Source organism: Bos grunniens, chromosome 2, assembly GCF_055505025.1.
Source record: "Bos grunniens cultivar Pamir isolate PY7600 chromosome 2, Bosgru_T2T1.0, whole genome shotgun sequence".
Taxonomy (NCBI): domain Eukaryota; kingdom Metazoa; phylum Chordata; class Mammalia; order Artiodactyla; family Bovidae; genus Bos; species Bos grunniens.
Window position 1 is genome coordinate 116,776,629 of NC_141166.1, and position 27,255 is coordinate 116,803,883.

Genomic DNA, 27,255 nt, shown 5'->3' on the forward strand with positions numbered 1-27,255 from the left:
GAATGATTTCCTAATAGAGATCCTCGTGATTTTTCAAAATAAAATATGTGCATCAGCAAAAATAATATTTCTTTCTTTCTGAGGTATTCCAGTTAGGTTGTTGATATCGATTCCTGTGATTCTGTTACCTCTGCCCACAGAGAGATTATTAAGATACAAACTGCCTCAATGCAGCTCTATTTAAATCTCTGGGAATTACACTGGGATGCCTAAACACAAGTTCAAAGTGAAGATTCCTTCAGCCTTTTAGTCCAGGTGGTCCCCACAAATTAATGAAGAGAGAAAACAGATTGGAGGAGGTGGGAGCTCTAAGAATAACGATAAAATATCTGTGTGTTCCAAATTACGTACAAAAGGGCCTTCTCTTCTCTAGTAGGCAAGATCCGCCCCTGCTCCCCGACTCCAGCGTCATTGATCCCTTCCTTGGTGTTCTTTCCTGCCACCAGTCTTATTCCCTCTCTTTCTGTTCTCCGCTGTCCAGCTGATCATCTTGCTAAATGTATGCTTGTCTGAATGGTCAGGATGTGGCACAAGCACTTTAGCATGGGACACTTGATCCTTCTGAGCCTCTCCACACTCTTATGCTGGTCCCCTCCTGCCCCTGCCCTACCCGTCCAGAGCAGTCCCCCAACCCCGCATGTGAACAGCCAGATGGAGATAACTTGGGCTGCTTGGGACAGGCCATACACGTGGCTCTTTCTCTTTGGAGGGCCTTCACTCATTCCTGCCGCTTCCCTCTGCTTGCGATGCTCTCCCCGCTCTCTTTACCTGCTTCCTCCCGATGCTCCAGGAGTGGGTTCAGATGATACCTCTGGGAAGCCTTTGCTGAGCCCTCCGGGTGGATGGATGTCTCTGCCTCCCCTCTCAGAGCGCATCCACACCCAGGTGACAGCCTTGCTTCTTTAACCTCCTTCTTCACTGGGCTGGAGGCTTCTGGAGGGCGCGACTTGTCCTCTTTCCTGGACTTGGCCACAGAGTAAACAGTAAACATATGAGGAATAAAAGAAATACCTCCCTTAAAAATCTACTTTGCCCCAGGCACTGAACAAGGCCTGTGAAGAATGGAAAAAATGGTTTGCACGTGCTTCCTACTCCCAAATAGAGCTTTTAATTAAGTAGGGGTGATATAAGAAGGCCAGAAATAACAAAACAGAATTTGCTACAACCACAATAAAGGCAAATTTTGCTATAGGATTTCAGAAAATTGAGATTTGTTCTTTAAAAATCATTATCCTCTCTTTGTTCCTCTCTCATGTTCTCTGAAATCAAGCAAGTGAAAGTGTTAGTCGCTCAGTCATGTCTGACTCTCTGCAACGCCATAGACTATAGACCTCCAGGCTCCTCTGTCCATGAAATTCTCCAGACAAGAACTCGGGAGTGGGTTGCAATTTCCTTCCCCAGGGGATCTTCCAGGGATCTAACCTGGGTCTCTTGCATTGCAAGCAGATTCTTTATCATCTGAGCCACCAGGGAAGCCTGAAATCAAACAAATCGGAAATTAAATCCTTGTTCAACCACTTATTAACAATGGGATGCTAGACAGTTTACCAAAGCCTCAATTTCCTCATCTGCAAAATGAAGACAATAATATTTACCTTACAAGGTACCATGCCAATTAAGACATGGTGGGAAGGGTCAGTGCATAGGAAAGACTCAACAAATGGTGCTGGGAACAGCATCTCAAGTAGATATGCTACTTGACTTGTGTCCTCAGGCCTGCTCCACTGTACTTCAGCTGTTATTATTTAGCATCTCATTTTTCACCTGTCCAAGTGGGAGCCTTATCTGCTTACTGGCATATAGCCAATAGTTCATTTTTAAATTAGGTCACAATATACTCAGGTCCTTTCAAAACTGATTGTAAATTAATAATTGGAAGGGCTGCCTGGCTACTAATAGGCTTTCATTTGGTTCTTTTTGAAAATTTAAGGACTTAAAAACAGAAACCATACCTTACAATCTGCAGGTAGTCAATGACTTTCTGTTGAATTTGATTGGAGAACTGAAAAACCTGGATTATTTGTTCAGCACACATTTATTGAATTCTTGCTTACACCTTCTTACTGGAGCCATCTTTCCTTCCACAGACTTTTATCTAGAATAGAGAAATGTCAGGGAGAAATGGAAAGCAGTTAGCAACTGCAGCAATGTACACAACAGTGATGTAATGACTGGTTGAAATTGAATCAGACTTTAAGATTATTTGTACTGTCTGTGTCAGATAGAAGGACCAAATGCCACTGCTGTAACTTACGTGGTAAATGAAGCCAAGCCATATTAATAGTGGACCCAAGGCTATATAGTGATCAAGAAATTGAGTTGCAAAATTAGAGAGGCCTACACAGCTGTGTGACTTTGTACTGATCTTTTAAAATTCCAGGTTAGGGATTGTAAAATCTACTTTGGGAGATTACTTTGTGACTTAATTGAGACAAGTCTATGGGTCACAAAGAGTTGGACATGACTGAAGTGACTTAGCACGCATGCACGCATATATAAAACACCACGATAAGAACTCAATACATGGATATTTTTATTATCATTTTGAAGATAAGTCATGGAATCTGTGGTATTTTAAAAGACATAAGTTAAGGATGCCCATTTCAGAGAGAAGATTTTTACATTATTCTTACTTGACTGAATGCCCTGGCCGTAATTATTAGACAGTGTGACCTTGCCTTCCTGCAGACTGCCAAAGAACGAGGCAGGTGTTAAACACACACGGAAGGAGAAAGATCAATAGACCCCACGGCCCTAAATAAATCAATGCAAACAGAAATTTGGCATTGTTTATAATCAGCTACCACCTTCAGTACGTGTGACGTCGCTTAGTCTTGCTTTCTTTGCCATCATGCAAAATTAGAATGCAGAAAAATTAAAGACATTAAAAAGGAAAGAACCATTTTTTAAGCTTTATCTCAGAAAGCCTGGAGAGCAGTTTGGCTCAGGCCTGTGCATTCAGGAAGAGCCTCCAATTTAGTTTTTGAACATCTTTTCTAACCTGTAACTGCCCACAAAGACACAATGGCAGAGTTAAAGAAAGCACACATCTGACAAAATTCAACCTGGGTCCCCACGCTGGATCACAAGGCTTGCAACAAACTATTAAGGAACACTGTTTACACGTTATTTAAATGTCTTCAGACCAACAGTTATCTCGTCCAAAACATTTTGTGTTAAAGGCATGACATCTGTATATTTTATTCATTGAAAATATATGCCACAAGCTTTGCAGCCCTGTTTAGATGTTTCTTCACTTGGTAATACTCAGAGCTTCTAGAAACAGGAGTAGCTGAGCCACTATCTTGACATGTCAGGGCTCACGCCCTTCCTAACTCACTCATCTGGTTAACACTTGATTTGATCAACAGGGGGAAGCCACCCTTTTCCCTATTAAATGCATTTATCTTACTTTCACAGCCCATCCAAGAAGAAAAGCCATAAACGAGATGTATTGGTTAAGAGCCAGTTTTTAATTGTGTCCAGTGGAAGAATTCCTCGGGAGTCGCGTAGGGGTGTATCACGGATGAAAATCAAGAGGAATTCAGATTTTATATTATTTGTTCTAAACCAGAACATTTTACTTATTATTCATAATACACGTTGAAAGCAGACACCAAAATGGCTCATTTGGAGCATTTCTGTGCTCGCTCACTAACGTACATTAACGCCAGTACACATTCTGTATTACGGATCCATAAAATGCATTTGCATAATATTGAAATTATAATCCCAAATGTGTAGTAAAAACCTTTATGAAAAATTGTTACTGCTCAGCTACTATACAGTGGCTAATTTTTAATCTTCAGCCTCTCTGCTGCGAGTTAAGATAGGGTATTCTTTAAATAAAAACCTCAAGAATAGAAGCCTGGAACGGAGCCCTCCTTTCTTCTAAGTAGGATATTTTTAGGTGGAGGAATATAATCCCTACTGTGTTAAACAGTTGCCTTCACAGTGATCTTGGCCTTTTTTGGCACCCCACTCCAGTACTCTTGCCTGGAAAATCCCATGGACGGAGGAGCCTGGTAGACTGCAGTCCATGGGGTCGATAAGAGTCGGACATGACTGAGCGACTTCACTTTCACTTTTCACTTTCATGCATTGGAGAAGGAAATGGCAACCCACTCCAGTGTTCTTGCCTGGAGAATCCCAGGGACGGGGGAGCCTGGTGGGCTGCCATCTATGAGGTCGCACAGAGTCAGACACGACTGAAGTGACTTAGCAGCAGAAGCAGCAGTCTTGACTTTAGATTCAGTTGAGCACTATCACTAATTCACCAGCCTCACATCAGCAGTGGGAAGAGGGTTTCTCTCATGACCCCACTCAAGGGTCTCTGCTGAGCCCAGGAAGAAGCCATCTAGAAAAGAATCCCAGTGATTTAGGTGGCAAGTAATTTTGGCAGAGAATCCACTGGCCATGATTTCTTGATCCTGTCTCTGTGCTCACGGCTGTGATGAACTCTTTTTTTTTTTTTTTTAAGATATATATATTTTTAATGTGGACCATTTTTAAAGTTTTTACTGAAATTGTTACAGTATTGTTTCTGTTTTATGTTTGGGGTTTTTTTTAGCTGTGAGCCATGTGAGATCTTAGCTCCCCAACCAGGGGTCAAACCTGCATGCCCTGCATTGGAAGGTGAAATCTTGACCACTGGACCCCCAGGGAAGTCTCTGTGGTGAACTCTTGATTAGATTATAACAAAGAGCCCTCATATTGTTTCAATGAGGTAAATATATACATCATTCCTGATGAAACAGACTAAAAATGTTGAACCCTTTCCAGGGTCTCTCATCTCTCACAGATAGACCCATACCTGTTAACTCCCATATTCCAAGTGCTGAACCCAACTACAGTGTTAAGTACAAATGCTTGATTCTTCCTTCAGGTGATTCCACAGTCGTGTTTTCAAATAATTGTCAGAGAGCTCTAGCTGAGACTTTCCAGGATTAATGTTACCGAATTACATTTCTGCTAGGCTTTATTGACATAGCTCTTAATAAAAGGAGCCCCGTGGTTGGGCTGAACACTCACCTTGTACCCAGAGAGTGTTTCCCCTACGGAAGTGGTCATCTCTTGGTCATTGGCCCCTCTTGCCTTTCCCATGCTCCCAGGAGAAGTGCAGGCTCCTGTGCAACCCCATGAAGCTCTACTCAATTCACGTTTACACAGTGACCAAACTGCAAAACAAGAACGTGTTCTCCAGTGCCCTCTCACAGGGCTCTGCCACCTTCTTCCTCTTCTCTTTCTTCTGAAATTTCAAGCTGCTGGAAGGAGAAGAGAAAATCGGAGTCAAACAGGCCTGCCTTCACTGGATCCCACCTTGTACTAGGGGTTTTCCTGGCAAGGATGGAGGGAGAGCAGAAATGAGACAGAATAGATCTCTTACTTTATTTGTGGAATTTGGGCTTGGAAAAAAATTTTTTTTTTCTTATTTCCTTAGTCATTTATTTTGGTTTGTTTAATAGGTATACAACGCAAGTCCAAAAGGTATAATAGTTCAAAAGTTATTTTTTATACTGTGGAAAGTCTCTTTTCTATTTCTTAAAACCAACAGGATATTGATATTCAACATCAATTATTCAACAATGATATTTATTGTTGAATAAATATCAACAATTATTCAATGATAATATTTTCATTTTTTCATCTATTAGTATCTTTGAGATTCTTTTTTACAGGGACACATAGAGCTGCCTCTTTCTTTTAAAGGCATATGTGCCTTAACTTATTTAATCAGTCTTCTTTTGATGGATATTTAAGTTGTTCCCTGTAATTTGCTAGTATAAACACTGCTCCAATAAATTACCAATTCATATCACCAATTCTGGAGAAAGCAATGGCACCCCACTCCAGTACTCTTGCCTGGAAAATCCCATGGACGGAGGAGCCTGGTAGGCTGTAGTCCATGGGGTCGCTAAGAGTTGGACACAACTGAGCAACTTCACTTTGACTTTTCACTTTCATGCATTGGAGAAGGAAATGGCGACCCACTCCAGTATTCTTGCCTGGAGAATCCCAGGGACGGAGGAGCCTAGTGGGCTGCAGTCTAGGGGGTCGCACAGAGTCGGACACAACTGAAGCGACTTAGTAGCAGCAGCAGCATCAACAATTCATCACCTTTTGAAATGTGTGACTAGATCTGTAAGATATGGTCCTGGAAATATAACTGTAGGGACAGAGAGATGTACACTTAAATTTGAGTGGATTTTGAAAAATTATCCATCATAGAGATTTAACCAATTTACAGTGCCTCCTTTCCCCAACCCACTAGCAACATATGAGAGTTCCTTAGCTTAACCTTTCAGATCAGGAGGGTCTGGTAAGCGATGACTAGGACTTGAGAGAAGATGGATCCTGAGGAGGACTGTATGGAGGCCTGGCTTGGTGGATGGCAGCTGGACTGTAGGGGCATGTGACAGTTAGAAAGACCGGGAAACTCTTCATGAGCCCATTCTATCCATTTCAAACTACTCTGAAACAAACCCAAACATATGGGTCTCCTGTCTGCTTCTAAAAGTCTCCAGGAGGTAAATTCCACAGCTTTCTTGGATAAATTATTTGGGCTTCTCACAACTCTTCTGAAGGTCAGGACATTTTTCCTTATGTGTATGTAGTATAAATCTTTCCTGCACACATCCACTTGTGAAAAACGTGTCTAATATTTCCCCAAAGCAATGCAAGTTCAACTAAATAGGCAACATGATGCTATAATTTCATGGCTAGAGTATGTATCCTCTTTTTTAGAAAATAGCATACATCTCCTAAATCATTTTAGAGTGATTTAATGCATACATGAGGGATACCATGAGTGTTTTTTTTTAACCCTGTGTTTAATGTAGCTATGGACTTTACAGAGACTGTGTGTATGTGTGTGTACATTTTAAAATTTTGCTACCCTCTCTTGTTTTACTCCTCTTATATATTCTAATCATAGAATTATCTTACTTTCTCATTAGATGCTGATTAATATATAGCTTTCTTAATAACACTTCCAATATCACTTCTGCTGAATGAGAAAATGGTGATGTAACCCAGAGGTTTGTTATTTCTGAGTGTATCTTTCTTCCTCTGCTGAGATACAATAACTATTTTAAGAACATTTGGCATCCAAAAAATCTCAGCATTGTGTAAATTAAAACATCTGCTTATACTTTGACATCCTCATTCTTCAAAGGTTAGTTGGATTTGCGGTTGCTTTGTTCAACAAGACTGCTCTTAGAGCCCAAGGATGCACATTTAATTATTGGGAAGATATGTTTGACAGAGCTGTGGGGGAAAAAAATTACCCTTCATATTCACACCAGTATTAACATTTTTATAGAATGAGATTGCCTGAGAGTCAAAGAAGGGGGAAACTCCATGAAAATAAATATGAATCTATTTGGTCACTGGTCTTCTTCTGCTGATTTACAAGACTTCAGCCAGCGATTCTTCGCTCTGATGCCTAGAACTCATCAGTTCGCTCTCACACTGGCATTGCTGATTTCTGCTGAGGTTAAAGGCAGCAAAGTAAACTCTGCTTCCAACAATAAATAACAGAGGGAGTTATTCTTTTCACTCAAACAGGCTTTAGATCACAGCAGACAACTACAGCCAGGTGCATTTAGCTACATTTGTCATTGCCACGAATGCAAAACATGTAAAGAATCTGCAGCAAAGGGGTCCCTAGCGAGCCCTTTCCCCCCTGGAATATTCTTCCATCCCCAACTGTGGTCGAGCTGAAGTCACCCAACACCAGGAGGAAGGGCCGAGGTGCCTGTAGGAACAGCAGCATCTCCCGACCGGTTTGTTAATTTACACAGGTCACTGGTGCCAGCTAGCAGATTGTGCCCTGGAAGGCTTTCTGTGTCTCTGGCCAAAGACTGGTAATCTCCCCGGGCAACGCCGAGATAACACATGTCAGGAGGCAGCAGTGGCTGGTGAGCCAAGTCATCACTCACCTCGCCCCACCGCCCCTCCTGGCCCCCTCTTGCTGCAGTCATTTCATGGCCATTCCGGAAGCCACAGACCTTAGCTGTTGGATTGGCGGGAGTGGGGGAGGTAACGGAGAAGCGGGATACAGAACACAGGCGGCCAGAGGGATTTGGTGAGGCAGGAACCAGCAGGTGAACAATGACTCATTTGGAACCGAGCAGCTGGGGGTGTGTCATCTGCATGTCAGAGACCCTTTGTTAAGGTGGCTTGCCCAGCTGTGTGGGCGCATCCGCGTGGGAGCTGCCGTGGGGCGGGAGATGAATTCTCAGGAGAGCGCAGTTACTTCCTATCTAATTTGTGCACAAGTTAGGGGAAGGCGCGCTCATCCGGGACCTGCTGCCGCTGAAAGGCTGCGAGGTTCTGAGATTTATTTTCCTTCCGCCAAGTATATTATTTCCAAACTCGTCTTTTCAAGATCTTTCAAATTCACTTGAAAATGATTTAACAATTTAATGAAAACAACACTGAGACAAAAGCCACGTTGATGCGGGGCAGAGGTAAGGCTGGGTTGGAAATGAGTGACGAACCTCGTAATGAGGTGTGCAGCTTTGTATATTAAGCGATTTCTCTGCGGTACTTTTCCAGATGTGATGGAATACATTTATTTTTGTGCTCATCTGAACTGAAATAATACAAATGAGATAGTAAAAAGATATCATTACGTGCAGAAGTAGGAGAAGAATTTAGAATCCCAATTCCGTAAGTTAACAGCTGTGCATGAAGCAATTGGAAACTGCTTCCAGTCTGCAGGTTGCCGGGGAGCCTCTGTCAAGCTCGTATGGACCAGTGATGATCAACGTGTGAATCCTGCATGTAGATAGTTCAAGGCGACTTTATTTCAGACAAAAATAAATAGCTAGTAGTAAGAAGTCCTTCCCCACCTAAAGCCTGCAGTATGGCTGAATACAGCTACTGTGGTAGTGCAATAAAACGGGATGAGTTTTAAACTACCAGATGGTACCCTGTACAGTGCCTGAAATAAAATGGAGAATTAGGGTGCCCTAAGGTGTGCACAGGAAAGGCAATTACATGAAATAAATGGGCCTCAGGCCTACAGGATGCTCAAGTATGCTACACAGGAGACAAATAGTACATCTGGTGAACAGATTTTATCACACACTGGAAAGCCATAAAGCACACCGTTGAATATCGGATCCGCATCTCACAATGACATTTTACCTGTGTTGGTATTCAGTGCTGTTTATTTTAAAAGGTGCTGTAATCTCAATGATGTGTTTTAAAAGCTTCCTTAACATTGTTTTCGACTATGTACTATTTTGAGGGGGATAGATTGATACAAGGCAATGAGATTTTGTGGACAAATAGCCACTCTGGTTGCAGGAGATTGTGTTTTTTCTTTCATTTATCACATTGCTGATGTGATTTTAGTAATAGGATTATACTTGTCAGCACTCCCTGTTTGGGAAAATGCCAACATATTTTTAATGCTAGTTCCCACATCTCCATTTCATTGTCTGTAACTGCACTAGAGTTTCCCTCCTCACCCTACCTCCTTTTTCCTAAGCCTCAAAGAAAAACCAATTTTAGGTGGTGGGGGTTTGCGAGGAGAATTCATTGGCACAAAGCCCTTTCTTCTTTCTTGTCCACAAATGCAAATCTGTTTTCTGTTTGAAAATTGTGTGTTTCTTTTCTATTGTAAAAAGACCAAGGAACACACAACATTCATTATTGTTTTAAGAGTTGCTGTAATAAAATCATCTCACTACTTAAAGATAGTTTTAGTGTCCCTCCTAGGATTCATTCTGGCTCTGATAATTGGGTAATTGCATCCCCTCCCCCACCAATAAATATTTTCACCCAATTAAGTTTAAAACGATAATAAATTTTAAAGAATTATAGTCTAAAAATTCATACCCTAGAACCAGTATTAAGTATGAATATTTATCTTAAGCTGTGGAGCAGGGCAGCCTGTTTAAATGTTTCTCTACCTCTGTGCAGCGTCCTTGCTTGAGAGCTGCCACTGGCAGTGTGGATTCCCTGAGTGCCGGGTGTGAGGTAAGGGAGCCCAGAACTAGAGCCTTTCACTGCCTGAACTACCCCTTGACTTCCACATTCCAGTCCTTCTTTGTTTCCAGATAGCATTATTCAACCCTTCAGCCACTCACTCACTCACTCCTTCCCTCATTTGTTCATTCATTCCTGTCCAGTAACTTCTAATCCAGAGATGAGGCCCATGCCTGGAGCTGAGGCCAGATGTGGAAGGCTCACAGGATCCACAAGGGAGCTACTTGTGCAGGGCTCACTCTCGACTCCTTCCCACGGCTCCACAAACCAACGTGTCCAACTCAGCTTTCCAGGGCTTCATTACAAGGTAAGCCCTCTGCTGCATAGACGCTCAATGCTAAAGGGCAGTCAAGTGACCCAAGGCACTAACCACGTCGTTCGCATGTGTAGTAAAGCTCCAGCCCGCTAGAGACTCACAAACCTCCTGTTCCCTCCTTAACAAAGAGAAGTGCAGTCACAGTGCTTAAAGCCAGTAGCTTTTGGCAGCAGTCATACATGGGGCCCTGGAGCCAGCAGCAAGGACAGAAGGACACCACCGGCACAGCCAAAGGCCAGATCTGTTGTTGTTGTTGTTGTTTAGTTGCTAAGTTGTATCTGATGCTTTTGCGACTCTATGAACTGTAGCCCACCAGGCTACTCCATCCATAGGATTTCCCAGGCAAGAATACTGGAGTAGGTTGCCATTTCCTTCTCCAGGGGATCTTCCCAACCCATTGATCAAACCCACATCTCTTATGTCTCCTGCCTTGACAGGCGGATTCTTCACTGCTGAGCCACCAGGGAAGCCCCACGTCAGGTCTGGGAGAAGGGAAAAGAGCAAGAAAGACTTGGTGCAGCTGCAGCAGGAGAGAGAAAGAGGCAGGGAACTGTTTACTAGGGGAAGAAAGAGAACCAGGAGAGACTCAGGATGCTCAGCTGGTGGAAAGGAGAAACTGACCCTGGATCCCGGGGACAGGCAAACCGTGAAAGTATTCCTGGGCAGCTCCCTGTCTTCCCTCTACCATCACTTGCCACAGATCTGCTGCATCCTGTCATACTCGCTGCCCCCTCCTCTAAGCCTGCCAGTTCTATCATGCCTCCACCAAGTGCTCAGATGGGCTCTTCCCTGGTCCCCCTCCGCCTCCTTCATCACCCATCTGTCCCATTCCCACACTCTACGACGAAGGTGAAGTTCATGGTGGCACTGGGTGCCCAGGTGGTTGTACTACAAATGAAAAGTGGTGAGAGAAAAATGGCTTGAAAACACAAAAGCAGAGGTGTTAACGATGATTTAAGGTGCTGACTTCTATTAAAGGAGACTGTGCCAGTGATATGATGAGGTTGGTGGAAAAAATATAGGATATTTAGAGAAACTTTAGCTTCTAAAGCTCTGCATAAATTTCAACAATTTTTGAGGACATCATCAGGGAAGTTGTTTTAAAATCAGGATTATAATACCTGAAACAATATCCTGAAAAAATTCAGAATCTAGTAAACTTTGTTCTTCAAAACATTTCAGGTAAGTGGCAGTGTTTGTGGTGGCAGTTGAGGCAAATGAGGCAAGCAGGAAACACCCTAAATTTTGAAGTTCAACAGCTGAGCAGGAGCTAAAACCAATCTGATATTTGTCTCACTGCAGATGCAGAACTGATCAACAAGATGGCAATAATGTGTGATGTTTTATTCACTTTCAAATACTTAAATTGATTTTGAAGATTTCATTTGGGAAATAAAAGTAATGCATTTAAGAAAATAGCTTATTTAAGCCAAGGGCAGAAAGAAGATGACAAGAAAGAATTTGCAGGGAATCTCTTTTGTGTCTGGATTCAATTTTTACTTATTCAGATTTTTCATCAGTTCTTGATCAGCCCGCAAGTTGCAGGCTAGGATTGCATCAGGGGAAGGTGATGTGGATAGCCATACGTTCCTAGGAGGCTAGGAAGGGCAAGTGTGTAGAAGTGTGAGTTCTTGTTAGGAAATCTGTAAGTCAGTTTCTGTGGTGTTTTTCCAAGGTCACCACAGGTTGGACCACAGGTGGCTGCTTGCTGCCTAATGCCCTCTTGTCCTGAGGCAGGGTAGCTGAAGAAGGGATCAGACCAGAATTAGCCAAGGTTGCAGGGAGCCCCCCCTCTCCCAGGTGGAAGTCATCTGAGCAGGTGCAGAGAAAGGTCGTTTCCATGGCAGCCATCGCTAGGCGCTCTGCCCGGAAGGCTGTCTGGGACTTGGCGGACTGGAGGCGAGAAGTGAGCATCTCTGTCCGGCGCTGCTGCTCCAGCAGTTAGCAAGTCACCCCCAGCTTCTCAGAGCAAGGCCTTCCAGCACAACGGATACAGTGGAGTGCGAAGGTCTCACGCCTGCTAGGTTTCTAGCTCTGTAACCTCAGGCACATTTCTTCACCTAAAAACCTCAGTTCTTCACTCTATAAAGTGGACATGAAAATAGTGGTACCTTCCTCATAGAACTACAATGAAGAATAAATGAGATAATCCAAATAAAGTGCAAAGTCTACTTCCTGGCTCACAGTAGGAGCACAACAATTTTTAGCTCTTGTTATAAACAATAATTGGAGAAGGTAATTGGAGAAGGCAATGGCACCCCACTCCAGTACTCTTGCCTGGAAAATCCTATGGACAGAGGAGCCTGGAAAGCTGCAGTCCATGGGGTTGCTGAGGGTCAGACACGACTGAGCGACTTCACTTTCACTTTTCACTTTCATGCATTGGAGAAGGAAATGGCGACCCACTCCAGTGTTCTTACCTGGAGAATCCCAGGGACAGAGAAGCCTGGTGGGCTGCAGTCCATGGGGTTGCACAGAGTCGGACACGACTGAAGCGACTTAGCAGCAGCATAAACAATAATGCTCCAGGCAAGAAGAAATGAATTAGAGGTGTAGAGAGAACGAGAGGAAAATGACGCTTTCTTTGGGGTGCTGTAGAAAAGCGTCAGGAGGCGTATAAGAGATAAAAAGACTTGGAGGATGGCACAGTGGGGTGGAGGACACATAGGTGATGACAAATAGAATTCTATCAGACTCACTCTCCCCTTGACGTTGCAGGGCTCCTTAGCACCATGGAGCCATTAGCCAAGGAATGGGACTTGTTTAGGATAGAGAAAAACGATGAACATGGAAGGGTAAATCTGAAACTGTGCTAGAAGCCAGTTGGTGGACCGTGATAATTGTACGGGGACTTACCCAGCAGTTGTTGGGTGTGGTGAAGGGGGGAGCATAGCTATCATGGTACATGTGGGTATAAAAGCTGGAGAAAGGGGAGATGGCCTCTGAGGGTGATTGTTGGCTATTAAGAAGAAAAGTGAGGACAACTTATCATCACAGGGTTATTGCCAATGCCATTTGAAGCTCCTTAGAGACCATGGGACCTGCAGAGTCTCAACATGTAGATGAAGACGATGCAATGGAAAGATTTTGTGCTTGCAGGAAATTGGTGACATTGAATAGGAGAATGAATGTAAATGGTATTAGATGCTGGCTTTCGTTTCTTCTTAAGGTAACAGAGTAAAATGCATTTTAATTTGCAGGGAAAATAAGAAATGTAATGAAAACATGGGAATTGAATTAACCTAGAGAGCCTGGCGGGCCACAGTCCATGGGGGTCACAAAGAGTCAGACACAACTGAGCGACTAAGCACACACAGCACAGAGATAATTCCAAACTGAACTGAAGATGAAAAGGATTGAAAAAAATAGCTGATGTGTCAAAATGCATCAGCAGTAATGTTGGATGAAGCAAAACTGAAACTAGATTGTAGAAATATTTGCATGTCAATCCCATCAATTAAACAAATCTGAGATGTGTAAGGCCTAAGGACCGACTTTGTTGTTTAGCTGTTTGTTCGTTTGCTATTGATATATAATTGACTTAAAATATTGTATTAATTTCAGTGGTACCGTATAGTGATTCAATATTTTTATACATTATAAAATGATCACCATGATAAGTCTAGTTACTGTCTGCCACCAAACAAAGTTACTACAGTATTACTGACCACATTCCCTATGCTTTACATTATATCTCTGTGACTTATTTTATAACTGGAAGTCTGTACCAACTAATCCCCTTTCCCTATCCCCCATCCTCCTCTCCTCTGGCAACCACCAACAAAGACCTTACTATATATATAGCTGCCTGTTCAGTGCTGAACAGGGGAATGACAAATGGGATTTCTCTAGGCTATAGACAGAAGAGAAATAGGAAGAGAGAGGCTAGAAGTTTATGAGAACAATCTCCATGAATAAAAACTTCATATATGTACATAATATTTTTGTAATATAATTTTTTACAGACTTCTGTTTTCTCACTACCCTCTTTCAGCTTACAGTCTTGAATTCTAGTTCTGTCTCTTTGACTCCATTAACTCTCCTGTTTGAAAGATCAGTTACCAAATTCACTTACTTCTATCCATATACTCATTTCTTCAATGCATCTTTACCAAGCATCGGTTACTTCTAGGGCCCTACACTAGACATTGAGTGGCATGATCCCTACCTTCAGAAAGCTTACAATCCATATAAAAGGCAGCTGTACACAGATAAGTAAATAGGAGTTCTGTAAAGACAGTGTTTTGAGGTATGGCATATGAGGCAGGAGCTATGCATTTTCAGATTTTAGGATTTTAACAAGGAGAGCAGGATTGTGAGAGGGTATTCAAGGATGTGAGAGAGACGGGAATGAGCCAAGATGATTTCAGGAAGTGACAGGAAGTGGAGAGTTCAGGAGAGTAGAAGAAGCACCATTCAGTTACGAAACGCCCCATTTGCCACAGGATTGGTTCTACATAAGACAAAGGGATTGCTCTCAGCAATGTGGGCAAAAGAGAGACCAGTAGGCCTGGGAGGAGATGACAGCAGCTTGAAAGGAAACTGTAGCAGAGGGAGTGGAGTTGAGGGGCCACGTTTGAAATGCTGTGGGGGTGGAATCAACAAGACAGAATGACCTGTGGGGTGTGGGGAGTGAGGAAGAGGTTGGAACACAAGATTCTTTTCTGAGTCCTCATTCTCTTTAACCTTTCCCCCATGACACTGTTCACTACGGCGGACTTCTTGACGCTCTCTTCTGCTTCATTTAATGAGGCAGCGCTATCTCACTTCTCCTTCTGGTTATGAGCAAAAATTTGATAAATGACCTTTTGTAAGACACTTGGCCCTTCATTCCAACACTCATCTCTCTAAAAGATTAAGTGATTTATGTGACTCAGGTCAAGTTGGAGTTAAGTGCTAGGTCTGAGACCCTGCAACTTATCTACCAAGTTGAGTTCCATCCTCCAGGGAGGAGAAAGGGGGAAGAGGTTTTGGTTACAGGTGTGTACAGATGTAAGCCGAGAGAACTGAAAGGTTTCTAGAACTCTCTTGGCTGGGGAACGTAATGCTTCATACTGGCAGGCAAAAAGAGTTTAAAGTTCATTCCCAAGGTAGTGAGTTTTAAATAGAGATATGATTTGGAATGATGAACATATAAATCTTCTTCCCAGGCTTCAATGTGAAGCACTAGTTTGATCCAACAGACAGCAATGAGTCTTTAAGAGCTGTAATGGCCCATCATGTCAGAGGATATTTATGGATTTACAGTCTTCAGATATCTGGATCTTGAGCAAGCATGATAAAAGCCCTCTGAATTTTTTTTGTTTTTGCACAAATAAATGAGTGCCTAGCTAGCTGTGTTCTTCAATTAAATGACTCAGCCATTGTTCACTTGTGAAATACTCAAGGGTCCTAGTCTACATTTTGGAGGAAAGTGCTGTTATACTTCTGTTGGATGAACAAAGCAGCTTGGGGCTATAGGAAATCGCTAACTTCTTTTTTGTTTTTCATATGGCTAACTTAATAAGAAATACGTTGCTGAGTACAAGTTTTTATGACAAGCATTTCTTAGGTCATATCTCTAGCGACAAACAGGGACGACAGGAGCAAAACTGTACTGTATTAAGGAGAAAAACTGACTTGGGACATAGGTCGATAGTCTTAGGAGCCATTTTGCTAGACTCTTAATTGATGGGATCTACAAGCGAATCATTGTGCAAATGGAAATCCTGCCTATTGAATCATTGAGTTCTCCCATTCCCAGCAAGTAGTTGCAAAACATTTTTGCTATTTTACAAGTCTTCTCCTTGGATATGGAGAAAAATTGTTATTCTCTGTATCTTTTTGAAATGCTTGCCATGATATGGAATTCAAGTACTCCCTTTCATTCAGTGTTTGAAACAAAATACTTATTTTATAAATAAGGCTTTTCCATAAGAAGTTGGTACTAAAATAGTTGACTTCCCCAGAGGATGTTCAGGCTCCGCAGGTATTCTGTATGCCAGAAGGCAAGCGCTTTGACTTACTTAAAACCAGGGACCCAAAGGTTTCCTGATTTGTGTCAGAGTGGTAAATCTGGGTCCACAAGGATCATTTCTTTTAGAAAATGCTTTCTCAGTCTATACTTCTTGTGAGATCAGTGTTGAGAAAGGGCGGGATATAATGTCTTTCCCTTGTTTTAGGGGGTTGACTTGGGAGCATCTCATACAATGATGGAGCAAGGTCTGAAGCAAAGTCAGAGGGCCTGGGGCCGGCTGCTGCCAGCACCACCTCTGCCCTCCAGGCAGTCTCCCAGATCCCAGGTAGCAGGCAGAGTTCTCTAGTTTGCTATCGTGAGAACTAGGAGATTGAAAACTGGAGGGTCGATGGGGGAGTTGGACCTTCTGCCTCTGCCAGAGGGACCCATCTTGCCTTCGAGTCAAGTCTTTCTGGTTTGTTACTTTACCTATTAAAGAAAAACCCAGCCTTTCTGAAGGTGAGCAAGCTCAACTTCCATTTATATGTGATTTAACTGACTATTCAGAGAATACTAAAAAGCCATATGTAATGGAGGCTCCCCTAGGAATTACATAGAATTCCAACCATATATACTAGCAAACATTTAAAGAAAAGTAGAAGACTGGCACATTAGAGGCACTGGGGCAGCAGATATGAAGACGTGGTTCCAAAGGGAAAAAGGAATCAATTTTCAAAGCTGAATTCTAAGTCCTCTAGAGTGGATCTTCAGGGAGACTCTAGAATCAATGTTAGGAACTGAACAGCTTTTCAGGTCTATGAAGCTATAAACATTTCCTTGGTTGTGAAGACATCTGATCCCCAGGCAAGGGGAGAAACTCATGTGGCTTTCTCTAACTCTTTAAACTGCCTCTAATCCAGACGACTGGGTGAAGGCTTACAGGGAGTGATGAAAAGCCTTCCTCAAGTTTTCCAGAGTCTTGCTAGTATTGTCCTCTAGTGCAACCACCAACTCCACCTGGACTCAAGGCTCAAGTGATTGGCAATGGTGTGCTTAGGTCTAAGGTGTTATCCTTTCCTTCTGGCCACTAGACTTACTTGGGTAAGCAATGGACACCAACAAAGACCACTGAGCAGAGAAGGGGCATGAGTGGAACTGTGTTCTAGAAAGATCACTCTGGCAGCAGTGTAGAGGATGGAATTAGAGCAGGAAGAGGATGATGGCAGGGAGCAGAGTCAGAGTTTTTCATATCCTTCAAGTGAGAAATGATGAATATTTGAAGAAGGACAGTGGCACTCACACTGGCCCACCCATGACTATAGTTATTGGTGTTAAGAGAAACCATGGGCCTAAAAAAACCCCTCCACATGACCCCAGACCGTGTTATGCCCATCTTAATGGCCTCAGATCTATGCCTACTTTCTCCCATGGGATCTTCCACCCCTTCCTCAAACGTGAGTCTACATGTCATAAGCATGTCTGCCTCTAATAGGTTTTAATGGGCATTCCTTACCATAAGAGACTTGTGATGAATTTATGGTTTTGGCACAGGGCCATTTCCTCATCCTGCTCATAATTAAACCCGGAAGAATCTATCACATTTAACTTCTGATGACAAAGACAGGTAGGGCAAGGATGGGAACATGGTGACAGCCCAGTAAACAGCCTTTCTCTTTTGGGCTGAGTAAGGTCAGGAGGGAACTCCACAGCTAAAATCAGTGTGGACTCACAGAATAGTGAGCAGGTAATTATTACAGCTTTATACCCAGCACTTGCTTTGTACTAGACTCTGGGCTGTGTTTTGTATATATATTTTCATTTATTTCTCACAAAGCCCCTGCGAAGTGGGTAGTCAGTATTCTTATTAAACAAAGAGAAAAACCAAGGCTTAAGGGGAATTTAAGAAACCCTAAATACACATTAAATGTGTACATTGTTACATGTCAATTATATCCCAATAAAACTGGGAAAAAATACAGAGTCTATGGCACACACAAGCCAAAAAACAAAGCTTAAAATTTCACAGGTAGTATGTTGGCAGAAAGAAAGTGAAAGTGAAGTGGCTCAGTTGTGTCTGACTCTTTGCCACCCTGTGGGCTGTAGCCTACCGGGCTCCTCCGTCCATGGGATTCTCCAGGCAAGAATACTGGAGTGGGTTGCCTTTTCCTTCTCTAGGGGATCTTCCCAACCCAGGGATTGAACCCAGCAGAGCAGAGGTTCAAATCCAGGTCTGATTCCTGAGCTCAAGCTCCATGACCTTGTGTCATGAAGACATGGACACCTTGTTGTTGCCTGCACAGATGCTAATCTATTTCTGTACAACCCCATGGTGTAAGTGAAAGTCGCTCAGTTGTGTCTGACTCTTTGTGACCCCATGGACTATACAGTCCATGGAATTCTCGAGGCCAGAATACTGGAGTGGGTAGTCTTTCCCTTCTCCAGGGGTTCTTCCCAACCCAAGGATCAAACCCAGGTCTCCTGCGTTGCAGGCAGATTCTTTACCAGCTGAACCACAAGGGGAACCCCTGATAGTTCAGTTGGTAAAGAATCCGCCTACAATGCAGGAGACCCCAGTTCAATTCCTGGGTTGGGAAGATCCACTGGAGAAGGGATAGGCTACCCTCTCTAGAATTCTTGGGCTTCCCTTGTGGCTCAGCTGGTAAAGAATCCAAATGCAATGCAGGAAACCTGGGTTCAATTCCTGGGGTGGGAAGATTCCCTGGAGAAAGGAAAGGCTACCCTTTTCAGTATTCTGGCCTGGAGAATTCCGTGAACTATATAGTCCATGGGCTTTTAAAGAGTCGGACATGACTGAGTGACTTTCACTTTCACAGAGTAAGGTCAAACTAAACTAACCAGCAGGAATTTCTTCCCATCTGATTCAATATAGGAAGAAGAGTCTGCCTCAAGTCATGAGAGATTCTCTTAGATTTAATCCAGTACTTGGAACCTGGACCTTGGTAGAAGGGCATTTATCAAAGAATCCAGACCAGATGAACCCTCAAACCCACTATAGTGTGGGTCCAACCCTTCCTGTTAAAAAGGACTGGAATGTGTCCAGCACCCACAATGTCCCTCCTTCCAGGGTTGATCATTAAACTCATTCCAGTCACCTTGCAGAAACTTCTTGGCATGGACTCAATTCATAAAACTCGTAAACCAGTAGACTGTTTGACAGACTTACAAAAAGGCTCAGGTGAGATTTTGTGCCCGGGCGCTAATAATATGCAACCTTGATGAGTACTAGGTCACGGTGTCTGCCAAGGGAAGCGAGTCTATCAGCCAGGGCTCCAAGATCAAGCTTTCACCTGCCACTGTGAATTAGCAGCTAAAAAAGTCACTCAGTCACAAATGGAGAAGCTGCTTCTGGTCATCAGTTAAGAGTACATTATGAAGAAACTCTAAAAAGTCTGATGGCATAGAAAAAGTAAACAAAAGATTAATACCCAACATTTATATGCAAGCAATACATCATTAATGATCGTTATAGAGAACTTGCTTAGTTCAAATGAGGTTCCAGAAGACTGGAAGCATTTCACTGTAGCAACAGTATTTATAATAGCCACCCTGGGGAACAGCAGGCCCATCAAGTTGACACAGCTAATATGCAAGGTAATGGAAATAAGCAGAGGTGAAACGGAGCCACACGGACACTGAATTATCTTGGGAGCCAAACTCCATGCAAATAATTAGAGACTGCCCTGTTTATTAGCAGAGTGGAGAGGACAATCCTTAGACACCTTAGGTCACTCTTTAGCTTATCATTTGAAACGGGCACATCAAGTCACCCTGCTGCTTACAAATCACAGCAAATAACATTCTGAGGAAATGCGAGGACAGAGTTTGTCCACACGGTCTGGGAAGCAGCAGGCTGTTGGAGAAGAGGGTAGCCTCCCAAGTGACTCACCATGTGGCAGTTCTCAATTCACTTACCCTAGCCTTTCATTAGTTTTCCCAACTATAAAATGTGCGTAGTGTTGCTTACCCTCCCATCTTACAGTCTGTGCAAAACAAAACAGAAGAGCCCCTGGAAAGTGCTTGGTGGCTTGTAAGACAGGAAAGGGAAAATGCAAACGGCTCAGCGGACCACAGGAGGGCACAGCGGGATTTTGCAAACTGGTGATACATGTCCCCGGAAAGGGCCCTTCAGCTTTTGCCCAGGGTTGCCTTGCAGGATACAGGCCTGATGTCACAGGTCCCCCTGTTTTAAAGCAAAATTGGAAATACTTTTTGTGTGTGTGAGAAATCTCTCAATTTTAAAATGCAGCAATGAAAACAGAGATTTCTAAAACTCTCTTTGTGTAGATGGCATCCTATTCATAGACTGCTAGTTTGCAACCTCTCCCTAATGGATCATCTAGTATAAGAGCAACTGGGAATTTTATTAGCTGATAATAATAATAATTGTTAACATTTATAAAATACTTACTATGTACTAGATACTATTCTAAAAATTATATGAAGTAGTCCCAAGAAGCCCATGAGACAGCTAATTTCATAATCCCCATTTTACACATGTGGAAACTGGGTGAGATTATCACTGGCTAAAGTTATCTGAATTTTATAGAAGCTTTCATTTTTTTAATTCAGCAGAGTGTAATGTAGAATTCCCCTGCTCTCAACTTTTCGTAACAAAGCCCTTCTCTGTGACTGTTCCAAGGAAATATTTTCCTAAAGCATGATTAGTTGTAGATATTGCCTGTACATAAAGACGGAAAATTTGTTCACATTTCCTCTCATACTTTTCTTTAGCTTGCCCTGACTCATGGAGTTAGTAAATGAAAAAGAACTAACAATTCATTTTCATTTTGTCAAACAATAATCAGTATCGAGGCTGTAAAGAACAAAGAACTTTATTTGGGGTCTTAAGAATTGCAATTCAGGAGACGCTGATTCAGATTCAGGGAAAACTGAAAGCGTATTCTGGGAAAGAGATGAAGTCTTTAACAAAGTTTGTTAAAGTTGCTAGGTGAGAATAATGATAGACTCTGATGCAAGTCTGGAAATATTTGTTCTTTAAGGAGTCACAAGTTGTTTTAGGGTAAGGGTTTGATAAATAGTTAGGGTGTCACATTATTTTAGGGGAAGAGTCCAATAGATATCTTGAGTAGGACAAGAAATGGTCAAAAGTCAGACTTCATACAGGCTGAGGTCCCACTTGCTCAGTGGTTGCCCAGCTCCATGTCAGAGAGCTCTCTTAGCAATGCCAACTCCATTTTCATTGTCTTCACAGGTTACCTGGGCAGAGCAGGGAGAGACCAGAGGAGACAATGTTTAGCCTGAATTAGCTATTTACTGGAGCTGAACATGGAGTGAAAGAAGTGAGCTACATAATGTCTGTCTTGAGCCAACTTCCAACACGAGGGCACTGAGCCCAGAGGTGGCGCGGCAATGTTTCATCTTCTTGTTGTCGTGAATTAAAGACTCCAGCAGAAGTCCTTCATCTGGAAAATAATGTCTCAAGGGAGTCTTCAAGTTCAAGAAAGGTATTTCCAAGAAGATGTAGGAATAAAGAAAAGCAGATGCTGACCAGAAAGGTCTCTCTTTCTGTGTGAGCAGTCGGGGGTCAGAATGATGGGACTTCCTCATCCCTGTCCCCTTCTCCCTCAGTCGGCCTTGGGCTGTGTCCTCGCCGCTGATTAGCATGACTGCCAAAGAGTACATGGAAGAAAACTTGAACAGCAATATTCCTTGTGGGACAATTAGTGGAAAATGATCATTTGTTGTGATTATTAGAAAAAGGGCTAACGGTGAAAGACGTTTCTGATGACCTAAAATCACAAAGCCTGCAGGAGCTTGTTGTTTTCCCTTCCTAGCACTCCAATTTTCCAGCATTTTCTATTGCCAGCATTCTCTGGCAGCGTGGGCATGAAGGACCGACCCCCAGGCAGTTGAAGGCAGATAAAAGGATGAGGAGCTGGCCAAGGAAGGTCACGGTGCAGGGAAGTAAAAAATGGAATCTTACCAAGGGTCAGTGTGTGGCACTCGGGGGATTCCGGTGCACGTGAGTGATGGACTTGGGCAGAAGAGAAGATGAAGTGGGCAGCCCAGACGCCGAGGAGCCTCAGCCCATCTCCTCCCTGTCTATGGGGCTCGGGGCCTGCACCCCTCCTCTTCCCGTCCGTCACAGGCTGAGTGCTTCCCCAAGGAATCGGGGAATTAGAACAGGATGTGTGTAACCCCCAAGGGAATCTGAAACAAAAGCAAAACAAGAAAACAAACTTCCCTTCGTGTGCCCTTCACCAGAAGGGCGTTCATTCTGAGAAACAGAGAGAGTTCTTTTAAAATGGCGTTTCCTTGGCCTGTGAGAGGGAACTAGTTAGTGAATTCTCAGAAGCCATGATAAAAGAAGAGTCTCGGGATTATGACAACTTGTAGGTATCTTTGGTATTAACCATGAAAGGAAATGTCAACCATTAGAAAATTCCCCAAAATAGGTTATACTGGGACAGACGGGAGAACAGTATTCATTTGTTTAAAAGGAGCTAAACGCCTACCCTTTGCACCACCCCTAAAATGCAGCCTGTGGGTCTCAAGCTTTTTAAAGCAACACATTCGACTGTGTGGGCATTTACAGAGCCTTGGTGCAGGCCTAGGACTATGCTAGGTCTGCCTCTGCATGACCATTAAGGGAAGGCTTCTTTCACTACCAAAGTCATCACACTGGGGATGGAGCTAGGGGGCTCAGGAGTGGTTTTCAAGAGTCAGACACAACTTGGCCACCAAACCACACCGAGCTTACTTGGGAATTTATGTCTCAGTCCTTGACGTGAGGTGGGAAAACTGTTTTCTATACATTCCAGAAGCCAGCATTTCAGAAGGTGAGGGCATCTCAGGTAAGGAAGAAGTCATGGGGCTTTCAGGCAACGTGCAGCCCATTGCAGGCCCAAACCTAAGGCTCTGTGGAGAACTAGACTGCGTTAAGCAGGGGGACCGTTGTGCGAGTGCCAAGTTTCTTGCAACTTCCGATGGATTTGGACTGAGGAATAGAGACAGACACAGAGCAAAATGAGCTGAGTTGGGAAAAGGGAAAATGGATTCAGAATGTAAAAGCAGGGTTCTCTGATGGGCTGAGGAACTGACACATGGAAAATTTAATGCATTATTGACAAACACGTATGCTGGCTGCAAAAATAATTAACACAAGCAGAAAAGAAATAGGAATGAAATGGAGCACAAAGACTGACGGAATGGGAAGTGGCCGCTGAAATTGCCAAGCTAATGTCAGAGAGATGATAAAATTTTCCAATAGAACAGGTGAGTAGGTAGTTAGGAGAGTGGGATGTAAACCGAGAGAGAGTGGATCGTTCTACGAATCTGCACTGAGGTACTAATCAGCATTTTATGTGAAACTTTGCAGCGCACATTTCAGCAGATGGAGGAAGGTCTTAAAAGCTGATAGCTAAACCGAGTCTGACTGTCTTTCTGTTCCATAATAGCCGTCCTTGGAATGGGTACTTGCTCCAAGGGAGCACTGCCGGACCAGTTCTCTGAACAGAGTTCCAGACATCTCAATATGCTTACAAAAGCCACGCATCTGCAAAACTCCAGGACGGAGGGAGAGGAAATGGAGCAGTGGGAGGTCTTGGTCTTCCTGAGTAGAGGTGCCTGGATGAATAGGTTCTAAACAGAAAAACTGGAGGCTCACTAATCAGAACTCAAAGTGAAGATCAAGGAGCAACAAGAAGAAAATCCTCCGCAGGCCAAGCTGTACGCGTGCACGCAGACACGCATGCGCGCATTCCTGTGGAAACTGTATTGCTGCCATAACGAAAACAATTAGATGGTGGATTGTGGGCATGTTAAAAGGGAATAATTCTTCATGATCAGAATGACTTTTTCGCTCATTCAACAGAAAAAGACTCTTATTTTTTATTTGTTGGCAAAGCCAAATTAGAAAAAATATATATCTTTACGACCCTGGGAGACAAATGAGTGATACCAAATATCACTAAAAATGCTATTAATCTACAGTGATATAAAATTACCATCTCAGCACAAAGAAAGCCTATATAATCTGAATTTCTCTAGCATCATAAAAACGAATGAGAAGCGAAATTGAGAGTAAGTATGCTTTTGAGATGCCGTTAAGACTTACATGCATTGTTAACAAATGTGGCTGGGCAGAGTGGTGATTTACCTTGAGAAACAAATCTATAGAGACACAGAAGATTTCCAAATGAGACCAGCTCATTGCCCAGCTCATGGGTTGATGAAACCTTTGAGGGTGTCATTCTCCTTTCTTAGGTATTTAAGTGTAGCTGCCTAGTTGTTGACTTTAGGGATTATTTCCCTCTGTTTTCATTTGCTCATTTCCTGCACATTTCAGAAGCCAAAACTAGCTTTGGGTGGGGTGAGGGAGTAACAGGAAAGGGAATACAGGTCAGGGGTTTCTGCTTCAGGCACCAGAGGACCCTGAGTGACACCACTGGGTGACCAGTGAGGACCACAAAGCACTGATGGCTCCGTCACTAGACGACCCTCCCCAAATCTGAACAAAGCCAACCCTCTGTTACTCATCCACTGTCTCATGGCCCATCTAGGGGCGTGGAATATCAGCCTAAATTCTGGGATGCTTCACAAGCCTTTGGAAGAACTGGAAGAGGGAAATGGCAAGGTCAGAAATCCAACAGGAAGTAGAGGGCAGTGGCACTGGGCTAATGATGGGGTGGGAAGCTAATGAGGATATGGAAAGGAAGGGCTGTGTGCCATGTGCTCAGTCGTGTCCAACTCTTTTCAACCCCATGGACTGTAGCCCTTCAGGCTCCTCTGTCTACGGAATTTTCCAGGCAAGAATACTGGGGTGGGTTGCCATTTCTTCCTCCAGGGGATCTTTCTGACCCAGAGATTGAAGCCATATCTCCTGTGTCTCCTGCATTGGCAGGCAGATTCTTTACCCTCTGGACCATGAGGGAAGTGGTATTGGGCTACTGATGGGGTGAGAGGCTAATGAGGATACGGAAGGAAGGGCTGAGTAACATAAAAAGACAGAGAAATGGAAAACAGGAGGGAAATGAGTGTTTCCACTTCTTCCATATATATCAAAAGAAAAAAGGAAACCTACCACCACAACCAACACCGCCACTCTGGGGAAGTTTAGAAAGAGACATGTGACGGTTTTCAGTTGGTCTCAAGGGCGGTGTGGGGACAGCATGTTTAGGTGGTAAAGCTTGACCAAGATGCTACCAGTAACCTCAGTTTCCTGCCAGCCAGAGGAATGTGCAAGGAGTGAGCGTGCGTGTGTGCTCAGTCACTCAGTCGTGTCTGACTCTTCGCAAACCTATGGACTGTAGCCTGTCAGGCTCCTCTGTCCATGAAATTCTCCAGGCATGAAAACTGAAGTGGGTTGCCATTTTTTACTCCAGAGGTTCTTCCTGACCCAGGAATCATACCCATGTCTCCTGCATCTCCTATATAGGCAGGCAGATTCTTTATTACTGCTGCACCACCTGGTAGCTATGGCTTTTTCCTTTTGGTGGGTCATCTTCTTCTACAAAAGTTTTAACATGTATGTTGCAATACTACATGCAGGAAGGATGAGGAGGCGTTCTTATTTAGAATCCCAGTTTATTAATGGGAAAATACAGTCATGAACTTTATAGTCTCCTGCCCAGGAGCACATAATTAGATCAAAGTTAATCCAGAAATAGAGTTGAAGTCCCAGTCCAGCCCACTGTTGTTGCTATGAAACTGAACTAGGCACCAATTCCTAACATCCCTGTTGGCAGAGATCCCCTGAGAACACAGAGATGCTGGGTACAGCCTTTTGTATCCCAGCAGAAGTTTTAGGAACAGATCCTCATTTGTAGCACCTGAAGCTTAATTCATGGGGCACTCTTTCACAGTGTGGAATTTTCACAGTAAGAAATTCCTTTTCTTAAAAGAATTTTAAAATATGAATGTAAAGTCATGTTTGAATGAGAAAATTAATTTGAATGAGTAAAGAAATGGCATCAAATCAGAAATTTTCTAACACTGACAAATATCACAGATTTCCAAAAACTTCAGAAAAATAACACTATATTTTTATTGTCTGATATAGATCTATAATGCTTGTTCCTCTACCTTATTTTTTTTTTGCCTTCACACTCTTTGATTGCCTCTTTCTGTGATGACAATCTTTTAATATTTCCTAGAAAGGAGATGGACAAGTAATTCAGTCTTTCCTCTAGCGTGGTTGATCAAAATGCATTTATTACTGATAGTTTCAAAAGGTGACTTTTTGCTTGAGTCTTTTATTGGCAATGTCACATCTGTAAAGTCTTCATCAATTTCTTGCTTGAAAAGTGTTTCTTACCTGAGGCCATAGATTTGGAGACTGTAACCCTCTAATGGAGCTGGGAGCCTCACCCCCTCCACTACCCCCAGTCTTAGGTCCTCACCTTCTCTTTCTCTCCAAGTCTGACCTGAAGAAAAAGGTCAAGACACCAGGTGGGCCATGAAGCCCACATCAAAGTGGTAATGAGCTGTGGCTGGTTCGAGTACTTTCCCACTGAAGGCAGAGATGGGTCAGGCTGCTCAAGTTTCTTGCCAGAAGAAGCTGTCATTATGGGGCCAGGCAGATGGAGAGGTTGTGCTTAGCCTGCCAGTGCAGCTAGCAGCCCCGGGACCACTGCAGGCAAGAGCAGTGATGCCCCCAGGCAGAAGCATTGCTCTTTGTCCTCTAGCATAGGTAACTATTCTGCCCTGTGGGCTGGAGCCTTGGAAAAGACCTTGAATTTTCAGCTTCTTCAGCTATGCTGTGAATCCGTCTCTAATTTGCCCCAGCCACAGTAGGAAATGGGCTTCCCTGGTGGCTCAGAGGGTAAAGAATCCGCCTGCAATGCGAGATACCTGGGCTTGATCCCTGGGTTTGGAAGATCCCCTTGAGGAGGGCATGGCAACCCACTCCAGTATTCTTGCCTGGAGAATTCCCATGGACAGAGGAGCCTGGCAGGCTACAGTCATGGGGTCGAAAAGAGTTGGACACGACTGAGCGACTAAGCACAGCACAGCACACAGCGCA

The 27,255-nt window shown here is 43.3% G+C and overlaps 1 long non-coding RNA gene across 1 annotated transcript; it reads left to right on the forward strand.

The window, feature by feature from the left end:
• The first annotated feature begins 10,016 nt into the window (after positions 1 to 10,016).
• On the forward strand, positions 10,017 to 24,171 carry LOC147378616 (uncharacterized). Its single transcript, XR_015152947.1, has 2 exons — positions 10,017 to 10,306; positions 21,484 to 24,171. It is a non-coding gene; the product is annotated as an uncharacterized LOC147378616 (long non-coding RNA).
• The last annotated feature ends 3,084 nt before the right edge of the window (positions 24,172 to 27,255 follow it).